The sequence below is a fragment of the Pogona vitticeps genome, chromosome 2 (assembly GCF_051106095.1).
Source record: "Pogona vitticeps strain Pit_001003342236 chromosome 2, PviZW2.1, whole genome shotgun sequence".
Lineage (NCBI taxonomy): Eukaryota > Metazoa > Chordata > Lepidosauria > Squamata > Agamidae > Pogona > Pogona vitticeps.
In genome coordinates, this window is record NC_135784.1 from 133,510,070 (window position 1) to 133,528,189 (window position 18,120).

The following is an 18,120-nucleotide window of genomic DNA, read 5'->3' on the forward strand; positions in this document are numbered from 1 at the left end:
CTGTAGCCATGAGAAGCATTTTCTTTTTGTCATAGGGCCTTTAGGCAGCCCCACTGTAGCAGAAGCACAACGGAGAAAATATTAAGCAAAGTGGGGCTACTACTTCCTTCTGCAGTATTTTTGAATGCTTCAAAAGAGAGAGAAAGGGAGGGAGCAGAGTGAAAGACTGGGCAAATACTGGAGTAGAAAGAGGGGAAGACTAATGGAAATGAGGGGGTAGAGAAAGGAGGGTAAAAGAAAAGGCATCGGGCAGGGTATGTGTGAGAGAAAATTCACTCAGGTGGGTAGGTGATTGAAGAGAATGGGTGTCTGGGTAGTTAAGGAGAGAGAAGACCTCTTAGCTCCATTGGATGGAGAGAGAGCAAGAACTAGAGCAAGACATGGCATAGGAAGAGGTAAGAGCATAGTTTGCATATGTGCGTCTTAGGGCAGGGGACAAGTGGGAGACCAGTCCTATTGCCAGGCGCTGTTAAGGAAGGCAGGGAGGCAGGGGGAGGGTGGGAAAGGTCCCAGAGTCGCTACCACCCATTCTACGCAGTCGGTCCACGACTCGTGGACCCTCAGCATACCAGAGCTAGCTGGATAAAAAGGCAAGGCAGGCTGGATGTGGCCCATGGGCTGTAGTTTGGAGACCCCTGATCTAGAGAGGAAAAAACTTTCTAAAGGAGGAAACATATAAAGAAATCAATAACCATCCATTCTCATCAATCATATGATTTTTCTTGGATGATTATGGTTATAATAATGTTTTATTATGGTCATTGACCAGCAAAAGTAAGGAACATTATTTAAATTAGGAAACATAAAATCAATCTGAAAACACTAAAAACATCTATATACATATACAGTGGTGCCTCGCATGACGACGTTAATTCGTTCAGCGAAAATCACTGTCGAACGAAAACGGTGTCATGCGATATTAAAAACCCATAGAAACGCATTAAAGCCCAATTAATGTGTTCCTATGGGCTTCCAACTCACCGTCCAGCGAAGATCCTCCATAGTGCGGCCATTTTCGCTGCGGGCCAGAGTAAGAGCTTTGCGTTGTTTAGGTGTTAAGGGTAAGTAGAGATATTTAGCTGGTTTGGGTGGGAGCAGTGTGTTGTCAAGTATAAACCTATTTCTGATAATACCAAGGTCCTGCTGCCTTTCTGTCTCAATAATACGCTGCCTAAGATTACTCTTGGCCTTAACGTATCCCATTTGTTGGATACTTTCTACTGAATAGCCGTATCTATTGATTTTATGGTTTATTGCTCTCTTCCAAGGGGACTGATGGTTATCCTGTAATGCCAGTGAAGTCGGTCCAATTGGTTGAAAGGTTAGTTTTAGCCAAAAGTTAAAAATAGCCAGCCAAGCTCTGGCTTCAACCTTCAGGTAGATTATGGTTAGAGATACATTGTATTTCCTTTGTTAAACATCTTTACATACTGTAAGAGTTTTATTCCCCTAATATAAGTTTCCACTGCTTATTGTTTCCACTACTCCTCAGAAGTGAGATACTCAGACAAAACACGTTCAGCAGTGTTACTTGTCTGCAAGATCTGTTTCTCTCTGCCATGCAGTCTGTCTTCAATTGTGTCAGGGAGACCTACAGTTCTGGGTCATGAATCTTCAGTGGGTTTCCCTAAAAATCAGGACAATCATGTGCTGAGGATGGTGACCTGAAGATATACAGGCCCTGTCCAAGTTCTAGAGTCAGCAGGCTGTTAGTGCTGGTATTATCAATCAAATAGCATTATGCAAGTCTGTCTTTCCTTCCATAATCAATATTTCTGGTGCTAAGGAGGGAAAAACACTGACGAGGTATAAAATTACATATAGGAGGCCTAGCAATTGCACAATGAAGGTTTCCTCTGGGATTAAACCAACATGTAAGGAAATAATAGAAGCAGCTTTTTGCATAAGTGGAGTATGATTGTGATACCTATAGACAAAACTATTATTAAAGGCAATACTGAAATCCTCTTCTATGACTTATGCCATGTAAGGCTGATGGTCTGTGGTAATTTTTTGGAAATAAAAAATTCCTCTCCCACCCACACTGAAGATCCGAAGGCTCTTGTGGGATTCCTTTCATTTTGCGCAATTTATTGGGGACTGCAGTTGTGAGGGACTTCTGGAGTGGTTAAGTTTTGAAAATTAAAGACTTCTTTCCCTATCTCATATCCCGCAATGGCTTCCACATGAAGAAAAGGATCCCATGATAACCATGGGACAATTCAGTTCAGACACTGTTCATTTCTGAATAATTGTTACAGCTAATGACATCATCAGCCTTACATGGCATAAAGTTGTTCAACAGGATTTCAGCCACTGTTTTATTACTGAGAAGAACAAAATATTGTAACATAAAAAACAATTATCAAAAATAACGTCAATCTGTACTTTCTTTGCTGGGCTTAAATGAAATTACCAAGCAGGTGTCTTATACATTTACATATTCCTAGAATTCCTTCATGAAGGAATTTAAGAAGTTTAAAATTGTATACTTCATGTTATTTCTAGGCCACCCATAACGTGTAGCTCAGACTTGCAGGACTTACGCAGACATCAAATAGAATTAAACGTAACTAGGCCAACTGGCCAAGATATTTTGCTATGTGAGATACAACAGCAAATTGCACCTGTTCACATCCAGGTCAAGATTAACAGAAACCCATTGAGGACAGAAAATCCCACAGGTGCTCCCTGTAACATTTTATTTATTTATTTATTTATTTATTTATTTATTTATTTATTTATTTATTTATTTATTTATTTATTTATTTATTTATTTGATTTTTACCCCGCCCCTCTAGACCATGTCTACTCGTATACCGTACAGTATTTTTCTCTCTATAAGATGCACTCCCCCCCAAAAAAAAAACATGGGTGGGAAGTGTCTGCATCTTACGGAGCGAATACTGCAAAGCAGCGCTCCCCAGGGCCCAGTGGGGGGGATTGTGAGGGGAGCCTAGGAAGGGTCCAAGAGTGCCTTCCAGGACCCTTTGGAGGCTACCCCCCCACGGGGCCTGCGGGGGCGAAATCGCAACCTTCCGGGACCTTTCTGAGGCTTGGAATGCCTCAGAAGGGTCCTGGAAGCTGGCAATTTCACCCCTGCTGGCCTCACGGGGGGAGGGGGAGGGGAGACTTCAAAGAGTCCGAGAGTGCCTTTCAGGACCCTTCAGAGGCTCCCCCACCCCTTGCGGGGCCAGTGGGGGCAAAATCGTGACCTTCCAGGATCTTTCTGAGGCTTGGAAAGCCTCTGAAGGGTCCTGGAAGCTGGCAATTTCACCTCTGCTGGCCCCGGGGTAGTGGTGGTGGAGGGAGCCTCCGAAGGGTTCTGGAAGGAACTCTCGGACCCTTCCAAGGCTCCCCCCACCTCCACCCCTGCGGGCCCAGCAGGCCAAAATTGCCAGAATATTTTTTCCTGTTTTCCTCCCCTAAAAATGAGGTGTGTCTTATGGAGAGGTGCATCTTATGGAGCGAAAAATATAGTAATAACAGAGTAACTAACATTGGGTGTACATAACACACAAAATCTGCCTCATTTGCATAATTGTAGAGCTGGCGTTGAGATACTAAAAAAGATTCCCTGGTTTGTGCAAAACCTAAAAAGTTCAAGACTAGGAAAGTGGTAGTCATTATGTGACACGGACCAGCCAATGTGTTTCAAGTTTTAAAACTGCAAAGTAGCAGAGCTGTGGAAAAGCTAACCTAGAGTAAACAGCCATTTCATTATTGCAAGAAGAATATTTAATTTTCATCTGCCCAAAATTAGTCTAGCTAGGAACTCAAAACTCCTCTTAGGGTACTCTGAATGAGCAATAATTAGCAGTATATTGTAGACAACACAAAAAGAGAGGGCAGGCTTGGTTTTGCTTTCCAGGTGTCACTCAAACAATATCTGTAACAAGGAAGGGTGATTTTGTTTCCTGGGCTCTCTTCCAAAGTGGGGTTTGCTCTTTTGAAGGTATCAGGCTAGCTAAATCTGCTTATTTCTTACTCTCTCTTGCTCTTCTGTTCACATTCTACAACTGCCCTCAACTAAATAATCTCTCTCTTTTTTTATTTGAAAGAAGAGGTAAATTGGTAATCCAGGTTATGTGGACCTGGAATATGGACACTGGAAATCACTGGTGTAACTTAATACGACTTTAGCAAATGTATATCTTACTTGCTTCCAAACCTGGCTGACCTATTTCGTTAGTTCGTTTTTATAGTGTCCAGAAGATGCTGGTTTAAAAAGATTGCTCTGGGATGGACTAGGCGGGTTTTCCAAGAATAATTATTTCAGAGAGGGGCCTGACCACCTAGAATGGATGTGCAAGAGCCGAGATGGTGTTGTTGAGTTCCTTTAACTCATTTCTGCTAGTGATGTGCTCCAACCTCAAAATTCAATTCAGATCCCTATTCAGTCCTTCAGAAAACACTCCACTTTTCTCAGTTTGGAGCCAATCTACTCTGACTAGAGCCCTCCTGAACCTCAGAGGATATTCAGAAGTCTATAAATTCATGCTTCCCATTGGCTACAAATATACAGTGGGGTCTTGACTTAAGAACGGCTTGAGTTAAGAACATTTTGACTTAAGAACCACTCTCATAGGAAAATATTGACTTGACTTACATACTTAGATTTGAGTTAAGAACTGAAAAAAAACCATGTGGGAGGCAGGGAAAGTGCAAAATTGGAACTTTCAGTTAACTGTTGGCCAGTGAAAGGGGTGCCTGTCTGCTTCCTCACTCCTCCCAGCGTTTAGAGAGTGGATTGGGAGACAATCTTCGGACTGCCTGGTACTTTACTGCCTGGACTGTCTTTTCCCTGCCTTCCCTGAACCTTTCTTGACCTAAGAAAAAAAGAAACAAAATATCCCCCTCTAGTGGTCGAAGGTGGAATAGCAGCTTCCCATTAGTTTCTGTGGACGGAAAAGAGCAGATACGGATCAAATGGTTTTCAATGCATTCCAATGGGAAATGCAGATTTGACCTGAGAACTTTTTGACTTGAGAACCGCCTTCCAATACGGATTGAGTTCTCAAGTCAAGATCCCACTGTAACAACAAAAAAGCTATAAATTTTGTTCTCTTTATAATACTTTAAAGCAGTGGTCCTCAACCTTGGGCCTCCAGATGTTCTTGGACTTCAACTCCCAGAAATCCTGGCCAGAAGAGGTGGTGGTGTAGGCTTCTGGGAGTTGTAGTCCAAGAACATCTGGAGGCCCAATGTTGGGGACCACTGCTTTAAAGCACAGCAACCATTTGAAGGGGTTTGCAAATGGCAGACAAGTTGGTGCAGGTGGCACTTTGTACTATGCCCCTGTGGCAGGTTGGACAGCTGTGCTGGATGCAGCTCCTAGTCTGAAGCTTTTGTCATATCTAATGCTCTTCTCAAGAGTGTTGAAGGCTTTTGCAGTGTTTATGGATCTTTGTGACAGTGGTACAGACAAGGCAGGCATGCCCTAGCGGTACAGTTTTTCTCCAGCTGCCAATAAGTTCTTTTTAGTGGGATCAAGAAAGGAGGTTTCATCTGACCCTTTATATCTCATCCTGTTTGCAGCCCAGGACTAGAGCCAAAATTATCAAGAAGTGGGTTTAGGTGGCTGAGTTCCACTCCTGTCTGAACAATCTCTAAACAGGACTTTCTGTCCTGCAGCTTGTGAGTCTAGCACTCTTGGCAATGGACAATGTCAACGATTTGCATCCTTTCCCATTCTCTGTTCCGCCTTGTAAGCTCCTGCAGAACCTCAGATGGCTCTGGAACAGAGCTGAAGATCACAATGTCATAGATTGTGCTCTATGTCTCCAGTAAAACCCTTTTTGCAAGTTTTTTGGGAGGGGGAAGGGGGGGACACAAAATCCTACAAAACCTGTTTCCCTAAGTTTATCGTGGAATCAGGGTGCAAAAGATAGCCACTTTCATCATCACTTTTGGAGGGAAAAAAAAACACAAAGCATGTTATTTTCTCCCAGGCTAATTCATATGCCTTGGCCTAAAAGGTATAAATTCCATGAGAAGTGATAAAGTGTATGTGGAGTTATAATTTTTCTAATATAATTATGTGCCATCAAGTAAATTCTAATTTAGGGTGACCCTTTTTTTTTTCAGAGCTTTCCAAGTAAAGAATACTCAGAAGTGGTTTACCATTCCCTTCTTCTTGGGGGTGCCCTGGGACTGTGCAGCTGGCCCAAAGCCACGCAGGCTGGTTTTACCCACAGGAGGCTCAGTGGGGAATCAAACTCCCAACCTCTGGCTCCGCAACCAGATACCTAAACAATTGAGCTATCCAGCCAGCTAACTTCTGTACATCTACTAATTTCCATCCTAAGGTTATTTGCCTTCTTCATGCTAAAATGACTGTTGGCGGTGCAAACTTTGTGCTACTGCTAAATATTGTTTGTTTATAGGGGCAAAATACACAGAAGGCAAGATATTGGTAGCATCAGGAGCTATCTGGAAATACCCAATGAAAACATACTGTGTTCCTGTTCTTTTTCTTCCTTAGCAAACTGTTTGTGGAAAGGAAAGGGGGGACCCCAGGAGCAGCAGTGGGAAACCAAGGGAGGGTTATAAACTGAAGATGGTGTTGTCCAGACATCTTCCTTTGGATGAAAGTTCATGAAAGAGGGAAGAGGATCATATTATAAAAGTCTTATCTGGAAACAGCCAGTGGTGAAGATAAATGGAAGGAGAGACTGTGTTTTTCTGGCTTTAAGCATGAATATTAAAAAAAAAATTAGAATACCAACAGATAAGCAGAGTCACTGAATGAATTATTGCTGGGTAGCGAAGGTATCTGATTCTGAATTAGAGATTAATTACAGCCTAAAAATAGGTGTTTTATCTCCGCAGAAGAGCAAAAGCAGGTGTTTTATTATTACATTCCACACGCCACAGGAGAAAGCCCTATGGTGCACCTATTCAATCCATCACCTGCTTTGCTTTAAAATGCTTTTTTCTACAAACAAATGTCTTCTTTCCTGTCAGATTCCCGCCTGAGTTGGGCAAGCTGCGTAGATACACTTGAGATTTAAAAGGTAATGTATTTAACAAGCATCTTCTGTATTGGAGGACGTTCGGAGCTGGAAAACCAACAACTAACGATGTTGGCAACCCGGACAGTTGGTACTGCCTTCTATCCACCCCATCAGTGCATAGCCACAAACCTGTCCCGAGAAAATGGATGAGGAGAAAGGGGTGAAAGAAAGATAAAAGAGAGGGAAAGAAATAAAAGAAAAAATGAAAAGTAAATGCAGCTAAGAATGTGTTGCCGTTTATTTTTCTGGGATTTATTAGTAGATAATAATAATCTTAGAACTGCAGAGCTGGAAGGGGCTCTATGGATCATCTAGTCCAGCCCCTGTCAAGGAGACACAATAGAGAACAGAACTCCCAACCTTTGGCTTCCCAGCCAAAGATTCACCTTCAGATTTTAGTGACTTTGGATGTCCTGGACAAACAAATCTTCATTTTTCAGAACACAGAGGTGCCTCCCATTCATGATGCCGAAAGTAATGGAAGACTCCAAGCACCTTCCCTTTAGGGCTCTCAGGAGGCAAAATAACCCAGGAGCCAGAAACTACTGTATCTCAATTTAGAGGAAATGATTAGGGATTATCAACACCAAAAATGAACTGGAGACCTCCACTGGGTTCGTGTTCATGTCAATTGACCAGGCAAATAAATTCAATTGACCACCTATGGATCAAACTTGATGCCAGTGGTAATACTATATACAGTACGTCCTGCAAATAGCAATTTTTTACTTCTGAAGTGCAGGTTTTGCAGTAAAACATCCCTGGGCTATGACTTGAAAACTGGGCCCATTTTTTTGCTAAATGTGAAATGCATACGTGAGGAAATGTATATGATGTGACAGATGCCTTTCACCAATTGATGTCTTTCACCTCTTCTACTTCTGTGCCAGGTTTACTAGTTCAGTTCTGTATCTCTATTCTTTTTTCATAATAACAGTTATGTAGCTTTCTTGAAGTTTTGTGCGTTATATACATCTGTCAAACACACGCACATGTGCATACACACATGCACAGTTTAAATAAATTAATGCTTTCAATATTTGATTAATGTTTTCTAATTGGCAAAATGATGGCTAGTAAAGCAAAAGAGAACTTCAGTTTGCAAGAAGCTCTGACGGTCTGCTCTGTATCTCTTTTTCTACTGGCTGCATGCTGTCTTCCCCTATAGGGCCATTGCCATTAGGCCTCATGCGACTTAGTGGCAGAACTCCTTGTTTTTGGAACTAAGCTGTGTAGGACTGCTAACATCATTAACCATGGAGAATTTTTAGAAATTAAAAAAAAAATCCAATCCTTCCTCCCCTGAAGCTCCCATGGGGAAGCTGTTGAGGACCATGGGGGTGTAAAAAAAAAATCTAAAAATTCAAAAATTGCAGTTGCTAGTACAATCATCCCAGTTGTGGCAATTTGCATAAAGATTTGTGTTCCAATTCCACAGCCTTGAGTGACTTGCCCAAAATAAATGAGATCCCATGAGATCTTTAGAACCTTTTTGTGGGGGGTGGGGGAATCCAAAACTTTTTGAATGAACCTTGGAATGTTGCCACCTTTTCTGATACACTGTGCGACCTTTTCAAAACCAAGCAGCTTGACAATGAATCACAAAAAGATCAGCAGAGAAAGGCCAGAGGAAGACAGGAAAGAAGAGGGGCTCTGGACTAAAATGCAAATTGCATCGCATCGAGTGTGCATGCTGAACTCTTGAATCAATCCACAGCTCCCTGTGTAAGCATTGACTGTGAATCCAACCGTAATTTAGCCTGATAATTAAATCGCAGCAACATAGAATTTGAGCAATTTTGTTTGCCAGTATAGTTATAGCCTCAGTCCTCAAAGTGCTGCTTGTCACCTTCGTCCCACAGAATTCCACAGGAGCCACTTATAATCGTGCTTGGTCCCCATATGTGCATAATGCTGTCTTGGCTTCTGCTTCTTCTTGCTCACATGAAGAATGTGGCAGAAGACATTATCTGTTGGAGCAGCTTTCCCCAGTGTCATCTGCCTGAGCCACCAGATCTTCTGAGGCCAGGCTCCTCTGTGTAGCCATCCCAAGAGAGACCTGAAAGTCGTCTGTCTGCTAGAGGCAGGGCCTTCTCGGTGGTGACACTGAGGTTAAGGAATCAGATCCCAGAGGAGCCACGTCTGGCCCCATCCCTGTACTCATTTAGGAGGCAGTTAAAACACTACTTTTCATGGAGGCCTTTCACAGCAACCCTGTTGAATGCCTCGCCTCCTGTTCTGCTTTAGTTTGGAATTTGATTCAGCGCCACAGGTTATTTAAGCTTTTAGGCTGTGCTTTTTTAATTGTTTGCAATTTAGTGGGGGGTTTTGTGGAGTTGGTTTTAAAATGTTTGCAAACCACCCAGAATAGTGCTTTGGCACTAATGGGGTGGTGTATATATATAAATAAATGTAGGCACTAGCTTTTCTAGGACTGTGCTGAGGGCTTTTGACCTCATCATTAACCAGTTGGTTGCGATGCAGCCAGAAAGCACTGTTCTAATGCTTGAAACAGTAGCTGTTCTGTGCATCCACTAAAGAGATGGAGACCTGATGAGACCATATTTTGAAGGGAAGTATGGAATAGGTTGTAAGAGGCAAGAGATCCAAAGGAATGTAGAAATAAATCTTGACATCATTTAATTGCTGTTCCTCCAGTTTAAATGATGCATATCGATTTTCCTTTAACTCAGGGCACTTGCCACGTTCTCTTATATATATAAAAGGAACAAGAGGGGCTGAGTGAGGCACCCATTTTGCACAGGGGTCAGTGCTCTGTATCCCATCAGTCTTCTCTTAATGGATGATCTGCTTGACTGGCTGCTCATCTTTCAAAAAGATGTCTCTTAATGGAGTGATGAATAGGGGACTGTGATCCACACAGATGGAAAACAAAGTGGTATGCCTGCGAGGCTGCTATAACCTTGCTCACTGTGAAAAGGGATTTTAACAGAGAGGGTGCTCTATTTTCTTCTGCTAAAATTCTCTTTTGTTTCTTTAATACCTTTCTTCATCTTACGTTTCAGTTTCAACCTGGTGCAGCCCCTTGCTCGGATGCATTTCAATTAAGACCCTCCTGCTATGAGGCTGCTTCTCTAGCTTGATTCTTTTGGGGAAATGCTCATTCCGTGTGGGTGCATTTATTCATGTCTACTTCCTTCAGAAGGTTTGTAGCTCCTGTCTGATCCTTCTGTTGCAATGGTGGCTCCCTCTATGACTGACTCAATGAGTTAGAATTTTTCATTTGTTCATGTACATGGGGTGGTCATGATGGGTGGGTTTTAATTAGAGATGGGAACGTGCCAGTTTGTTTATTGGCTGAACAGGTGTTTGGTACTTCAAAGCTCCACCTCTTTCGGCAAGTGGCCAATTAGAGGCACTGGGCCAGAAGAGGTGGCGCATGGAAGCCGGGCCACTGCCTCCAAGCGGGTGCTCTCCAGAAAAGTCAGGGCTGTGAAGCACCAAACACTTGTCTGGCCAATAAACAAACGGCCAAACCACCGATTCGTGCCCATCTCTAGTTTGTTTTTATAAACCTCCCAAATTAGTGCCTTGCCTCTAGATGGGTGGCATAGAAGTACAATAAATAAAATTCAAGGCCATTTCCAGTGTTAGACAGAGAGGGGCTATTGCTTCAGACTACAAGTCTTGGCAGGCAGCAATACCGTTGACCTGACTGCTCCTGTGACTCAACCTTCTATGACTCAACGCTTTTACCTTCTATATGAGGACAAAGCAGCACATGATCCCTTCTTGGGCTCTATAATATAGCTTGTAGCCTAAGGCTCACAAAGGATGTATTTGATCACCAGTTTGGAAGTTAAGGTTCAATTGCTATTCTAGTTGTTTCTCTACCTAGAACAGGAAGAGGCCACCACCTTGTCCAGTGACCAGTTTCTAAATATTTTGGACTAGTGCTGCTCATACTGCTGTTTACTACTTTTTAACCATATTTGTTATGTATCTATTTCTATTGATATTCAATACAAATCACCATTGAATAGGAATAGGAAGTTTTTAGTTGGAAGGCCCTGAGCAGAAATATTAATGACAGGATCTTTTGGAGCCCATTATTTTGTCAAGTCAGAAGTGACTTGAAACCACCCAGCAACACAATAACGTTGTTTTATTCTCTTGGAACTCACCAGCTTTTGGAAAGGATAAATGTTTCAACAAACAAACAAAAACTCAATTATCTAGAGCAGGGGTCTCCAAACTTTTCACTGTGAGGGCCACATCATATATTTTCCACATTTTTGAGGGCCAAAGGAATATGCATGCGCACACTCCCCCTCGTCCACGCACACACATCGGCTGGATAAAAAGGTAAGGTGGGCCAGATGTGGCCCGTGGGCCATAGTTTGGAGACCTCTGATCTAGATGGTGACTATCTTTCTTTAGAATGAGAAATGTTCTTGCCATGTTATTTAGAGGTTTGTATTATTTGGTTTGAGCATCCAGGGCAACACACACTAAATAATGGGAAAAAATTATAGACATCCATGCACATAATTTTTTTAAAAAAAGGCAATGCAACAATAAAACAATGCATTTTAAAGAAAGCACAGCAAGCATTAAGCGATGCAGAAATCTAAATAAAATAAAACAAAACGACTTAAAACACACCATGACAACACCCAGAGTTTTAAAAGTCACCCAAAATTAAAAGGTGCTTGCCTGGCACTGATAAGGCGTTTCAGTAATCACCAGGAGGACCTTTTTAGGAAAGGTATTCTGTAACTGGGGAGCTATGGTGGAAAAGGTCTCCGATGTATGTGGCCCACCCACATCCCTCAGCATATGCAAGCGCTGTGTTTTGTGTCAAAACGAACAGCTCATATTCAGTAAGCTTATTGCTGGCACCACCGAAGGGAGAGGAAGCACCAGGCAGGCACTTCCCCTCATGACATTTCCAGCGAAGGGCCTCTCCCTTTCCCTCCGCCACGACTCCCTGTCATCGGGCTGACCATCTTTCCGTTGGTCTTTCATCTAGTTCCACTGCATGCTGAATTACTGTTTGCTGAACTTTGTAACTAAAAATCTCGTCACTTGACCCAAAAGAAAAGGGGTGGAAAGGGAAAGGAGCAAAGTGCTGTCATCTAACTTTCTGTTCCGTTCTCCAGTTTTGCCAAGCCTAAGAGCAGGGACATCTATTTCTGATCTTTGTGAGCTACTCATCTGAAGAGTAAGGTAGAAATGTTTTAAGTAAGTAATAACATGGAATAGGATCACATTGTGTTTTCCTTCCTTTAGGTAGCAAACAAAAATATAGGCATTACTGTACAGTATTTTATTTTAAAATAAACATATAAGTCCTCGATTTAGAAAATCTTATAACACGGCAGCTAACAAAGCTTAGAAAGTTTTTCTGCCTTGAGTCCTTTTGTGGAGAGAGATGAGGTAAAAACATTTGAAATAAATAAAGCTATAAAAACTTTTAAAAACAACAGAATAACACAACAAAATCAACACACTAATAAAAGCAAACCAGCATATAAACCACTAATCAAAAAAGGTCTTCTTGAATCAAAATATTTTCAAAGTATGTTTCAAAGCACAGGGAATCACTGAATTGAACCTCAAATCTCTCTTTCTCTCTTTTCTGCCTAGATTCTATTGACTCATGATTAATTTTGGAGCTGAGTCTAGGAATTCCTGAGTTGTCAATAAAAGAGAATTTGCACAGGATTTTCTGATACTAGTGCAGGAACTGTACTCGATCCCATACCTGCTTCCCCTGTTCTATAAATCTGACAAGGCTGGCCCTACTATTCGGCAGAGTAAGGCTTCGGATGTGATAAAAAGGCAGTGAATCCTTAATTATTTCTTTTGTTGATATTATATATTTATTGCCAAGGATGGAGGGATGAGCTCATATAATGCTGTACCTCAAGTAACTAAATCATTTAACCAGCCAATGGTGTAATGCCCACAACGACAAGGAGGCAGGGGGAGAATCTGCTCCTCTGTCTCAGGCAGCCAAACCTGACCTCAAAAGAGGTGTATTCAGTTGTTACCTCCCCCAGTACACTTGCCTCTCTTGGGCAAAGAGGCCAAGCCCCTCTCCTCTCTGGCGCTTTGCACACCTGGAAAGCAAGAAATCTGGAGCAAAGGCACCACTGCTTGCATGCAGGCTGTATACGTAAGCCAGATGAAGGTTCTTGCTCACATGCACAGCCTACGTGGAAGCAGGCACATCTCCACCATACCCAGGAAGAGATGGACACATCAGGTATGACGGCACGTTGCAGTTTGTGCCAGAATTGGCACAGTTAAATTTGATGCCCTGTATTTTCTGTTGTCTGAATGACATACAGCTAATCCAAGTAAGCCTGGTCTTTTTTTTCACTGGAGTTGTTGCTTTTTGTTCAGCTGGAAGGATTTGTTTTTAATTTGGAATTTCTGGATATTTGAAACTCCATTACAGTCAATATGAACACTGTCTAGTCATTATTTTCCCCTGGGGGGGGGGGGACACAAACAGGCAAATCAGTTTTCAAGGATTTCTCTGTGTTCTCTGACATCTTTCCAGGGATTGTGCCAAACCAAAAGATTGCACACCAATGGCTAGCAGTGCGTAGTTATTCGATAATGACTGCATTGGGCATACTGATTGAACCGTGAACAGTAGAAAAGGCCGCCAATTTTGGGGAAACAGAGGCCAGATTGTCCAGGGGAGTGGGCAAATACCCTGGGCAGCGCTGGCAGGCAGCCTGTGGTGAGTGGGAGCTGTGCCAACAACATGGGGCACAGCACAGTTGAATGGGTGAGCACAACATGGGGTAGCAGTTCGAAGAATGAAAGAGGCAGAAGGAGTGGGCAGCAGACTGAAGTATGGCATTCCTAGTCCTGTGAGCAGAGCCCTCTCTTAATTAAAGGGGCTTCAGGGAAGCCCAGAAGTTGACCTTAAGGAAAATAAGTTTTTCTACAGATCCAGGCATGAGCGGTGAGGACTGACAATGTCCCCTGACTGAGAGAGCATTATTTCCCTGTGAACACTAGTTGGTGGACAAGACAGCAGTCCCACTGCCACTTTGGCCAGACTTCCCAAAACAGACTCCTTCTCAGCTAAGTGAGACAAAGGGTCTGTCTCTTTCAGCTTGCAGTGCTCCTCCATGTACATCTCTTCCTTGGCCTCTGCCATGTCCTTCCTCCTTCCTCCAGTCTTTTCTTGAGATCTGCCTTTTTCATCCCTCTCCAAGAGTTCTATCCAGCTGCTCTTTAAAGAGTTGTAACATATTGATGTTGGCCAGATAGCTCAGTGACTTGGAGTATCTGGCTGTGGAAGCATAAAGTCAGGAGGAGTTCAGTTCTCCACTGGGCCTTGTAGGGAAACAGCCAGCCTGAAGACAGGACTGGAAAACCACTTCTTAGTACAGCATTTTATACCCAAGAGACCTAGTGTCATAAGTTAATAACACGTTGTTGTTGTTGTTGTTGTTGTTGTTGTTGTTGTTGTTGTTGTTGTTGTTGTTGTTGTTGTTGTTGTTGTTGTTAACTTTGTGAGAAGAGGGACATGGAGGAGACCCTCCCCATCAGTCTGCCATCCCTTCAGACTGGGAAAAGTATTGAAATAAAAGGAGAGGAGGCATTAATAGAAGGCATGCAAAAGATTGCTGAACTGACTTTGAAAGACGATGAAAACCCAGGAACTGAGGAATAGTTAGGGGTGGGAGTTTTGGCAGGAGAGGGGACAGATAAAAGGGAAAGAGGGGGAGTTGTTGGAAGGAGAAGATGAAGAAAAGAGAGAGTATAAAGAAAAAAGAAATGAGGTAGTAAGAACGGACTCCCCTAAAGAAGACTGGGTTACTATAGTCAAGGAGGATCCTTGGACTGTCAAGTAGGTCCAGCTTAAGGTGCCCAGAGAGGTCATCAAGCAAGAATGGTGGAGCAAATGAGTGCATAAGCCCCCATACTGGGGCGAGACAGTCAAGCAGGAGGCAAGAAAGATAGAGCAGATACAAGGAAAGAAAGAGAGGCCCACAGCCAAGAGAACCAAAGATATCCCAACCCTGGGAACAATCCTGATCAACAGTCTTCCACCTGCCACTACACAAACCCTCAGGCAAGAAGTTATCGGAGACCCATGGGGGTGTATTATCATTAGAGCTGGACCCTGAATAAACCAGGACCATCAATGGAAACATTTTGCTTACCTTACCTTTGACTGGAACTAATTTTAGTTATAATGTTCGCCCTTGAAGATATTAAGGCGGAACATGAAACCCTGGGAGAAGCTATCCCTGTGGACACTGAAGGGAAAACTGAATCAATGTGTTTAAAGTTATTGTTAAATAAATAAGTTGATATCAAAGATAAAGTTCATCCTGATGCTTCCTTGCTAGAAGATGGGGATGGAAAAAGTAGGGGGAACCTTCACAAACCTATTGGGAGTCAGTGAAAGCAACAGTTCTTAATTAACAGAAAATACTTTTCACAATAACAGGAATCCAATTGTTTGGTAGACTCCTAAGTAGAAAACTTTCTTTGTTGAACAACATATTGTTGATGCATGCAAAAGAAACCCCCTGGATACCCATTTGCTTGTTAATCTGTGGATGCAAATGGGAAGGGCATCTTAATTAACTTTGAATAGAACACGTTATCATCTCATCTATATAGCTGAGCTCAGCTATACCCAATTTTGGACTATAATTGCCTGAGGCAATATAGCTCTTTAAATGGCAATCTCACCCATCCACTTTCTGTCCAGGCTTGCTGAAAAATTGATTTGCAAAACCGCAGAAGCCTCTGTGCTGCAAGGTCAGAAGACCAGCAGTCATAAGATTGAAACCAGGCGACGGAGTGAGCTCCCGTCGCTTGTCCCAGCTCCTGCCAACTTAGCAGTTCAAAAGCATGTAAAAATGCAAGTACAGTGGGGTCTTGACTTGAGAACTTAATCCGTATTGGAAGGCGGTTCTCAAGTCAAAAAGTCTGTAAGTCAAGTCTCCATTGACCTACAGTGCATTGAAAACCGATTAATCCCGTAACAGGCCGTTTTTGTTCCATTTTGGTTTTTTTCTGGTCTGTAAGTCAAATCTCAGTCTGCAAGTCAAACCTAAATTTTGCGGCCAGAGAAGTCTGTAACTCAAAAAGTCTGTAAGTCAAGCCGTCTGTAAGTCAAGGGTCCACTGTAGATAAATAGGTACCACCACGGTGGGAAGGTAACGGCGTTCTGTGTCTAGTCGCGCTGGCCACGTGACCACGGAAACTGTCTACGGACAAAGACCGGCTCTACGGCTTGGAAACGGGGATGAGCACTGCCCCCTAGAGTCAGACACGACTGGACTAAATGTCAAGGGGAACCTTTATTTTACTTAAAAGGAAACCACCTCTGAGCCAAGACTCCTGTTTGCCTAGAACAGCTGTAATCTCTGCACAATTGTCTTGCAACCAGGGTTGTATGTTGCAGTGTGACAATGCCTTTAAATAACAAGGAATTTTCATTTTTAAAACTGCTTTACTAAACTTGTAAGAGAGAAAAAGTTTCAAAGTTTTAACAGTTGGCTTCCTAACTTTGTCCACCCAGATGAGCTTTAAAGCCTGTCTTTAATCCCGCAACTGCACCAGTGCCAAGTATGCTATTGTAGTCTTTGTACGTTTCCAGAGCTGGGGTAAAGGTGTTATGCCACCTCTTTCTTGCAAGCGGTGCGAGTGATTGCTCCAGAGGTTGTGCAAACTGCACAAATCCCTACGCAACAGTGTAATCCAAAGTAACGCCCCTAATGGAAATTTTGCAAACTCATCTACATACAATGTGAAAAACAGTTTTTGGCTGCAAGACGTTTCCGTTGTTGCCCATTCCCAAAAGATTCTGGAGAACTACCCAGCGTTTTGTGATACCTGCCCTTCTCTTTAACTGTTTAAGCCAGTAAACGTGGAAAAATGCCAGTGGCCCTGTTAGCGGGGTTCTGAGAGGCATGAAAGCAGGAAAAAAGAAAAAAGCCCAAGCTCTCCTTTAGGTAACCCTAATTATAGCTCACATGGTATCTAAGTGCTTGGAAATTAAGAAAACCAAAGTCTGGCTCTTGAGTTCTTTCTATTGCAATCATGATTTTACAGCGATCACAGATTAGAGGATTTCATATTTTTTTCTTGCAATGTTGAAGCTGCGTAATGGCTCATTCCAGCAAACAGAATAAAATAAAATACTGGTATGTAGATAGTAGCGAAAGACAAAGACAAGATTCAGTCACCTGGAGCTCACGTAATTGCCATGTTTCCCTACCCCAGTACTCTGGTATTGCCTCCGTCACCCAGATATGAAGACTTAAAACTCAATACCTGAGCCAGAAAGGGTAGGGTTATGCATTTAAAAGTCAAATCTTAAAATGTAAATAAAATATCAGAAATAAATACCAGCTCCTAATGCAAACCTAGTCTCTGCCAACAGCAAAAGGAATCTTGGCAAATAACTAAGAGGAGACACACCTTTTTAGATGTGGTCCTGTGAGCATGACAGAGAACTCAAATCCTTCCCTATCTTCTGTGGGATCTGGAAGATTTTGTTCTTCCACAGAAAGCCACGTCTATTGGGCTATGTCTTCCCTCAGTTCTTGACCTCTTCAGATTATTTATAGGCCAAAAAAAGGCAAATCATATTTGAATTGGCTGCACATGCATGGATATGTGTCACTGTCAAATCGTTCACCTTAGCTGATACTCTAACACCCTTTTTTTCTTCACAAGGCAGTAACTGTTGCACTTAATTTAAAAGCATAACCTACACTGTTATGAAAATGGTTAAAAAGAGATGGGAAATACAGTCCTGTATTGAGAGGGCAAGAGTAGTTTAGAATACTGGTCAGAACATTCAGGAATTTGATTATATCAATTTAAAAAGCAGAACGGTTGGGGGAAAACAAGCTTGGCCTCACCACAGCAGCCCCCCCCACACCATTTGCCCTCGAGTGTTACCACCCTGATTCTTTATCACAGGGGTCATCTAACAGCTGTACAGAAATTCTTCTTGGAGGGGTTAGTTGAGTGCCTGGCCCTTCTGCGGCAAGACACTCCTCCTTGTTGAGCTCATGAGACGCAGGAGAATTCAATCAAAGGAACACAGAGGTTAGAAGGAAACACAGCCATGGTTTAGATTTTTTTC

At 42.6% G+C, this 18,120-nt stretch overlaps 1 protein-coding gene and 1 long non-coding RNA gene across 3 annotated transcripts in view; one reads left to right on the plus strand and one right to left on the minus strand.

Annotated features, from left to right (window-relative positions):
• CYGB (cytoglobin) overlaps positions 1 to 18,120 on the plus strand; it is a 132,169-nt gene that overhangs the window by 10,129 nt on the left and 103,920 nt on the right. The gene's annotated exons all lie outside the window — the stretch shown is intronic.
• Positions 1 to 18,120, minus strand: part of LOC140704551 (uncharacterized) — a 52,456-nt gene that overhangs the window by 6,588 nt on the left and 27,748 nt on the right. The gene's annotated exons all lie outside the window — the stretch shown is intronic.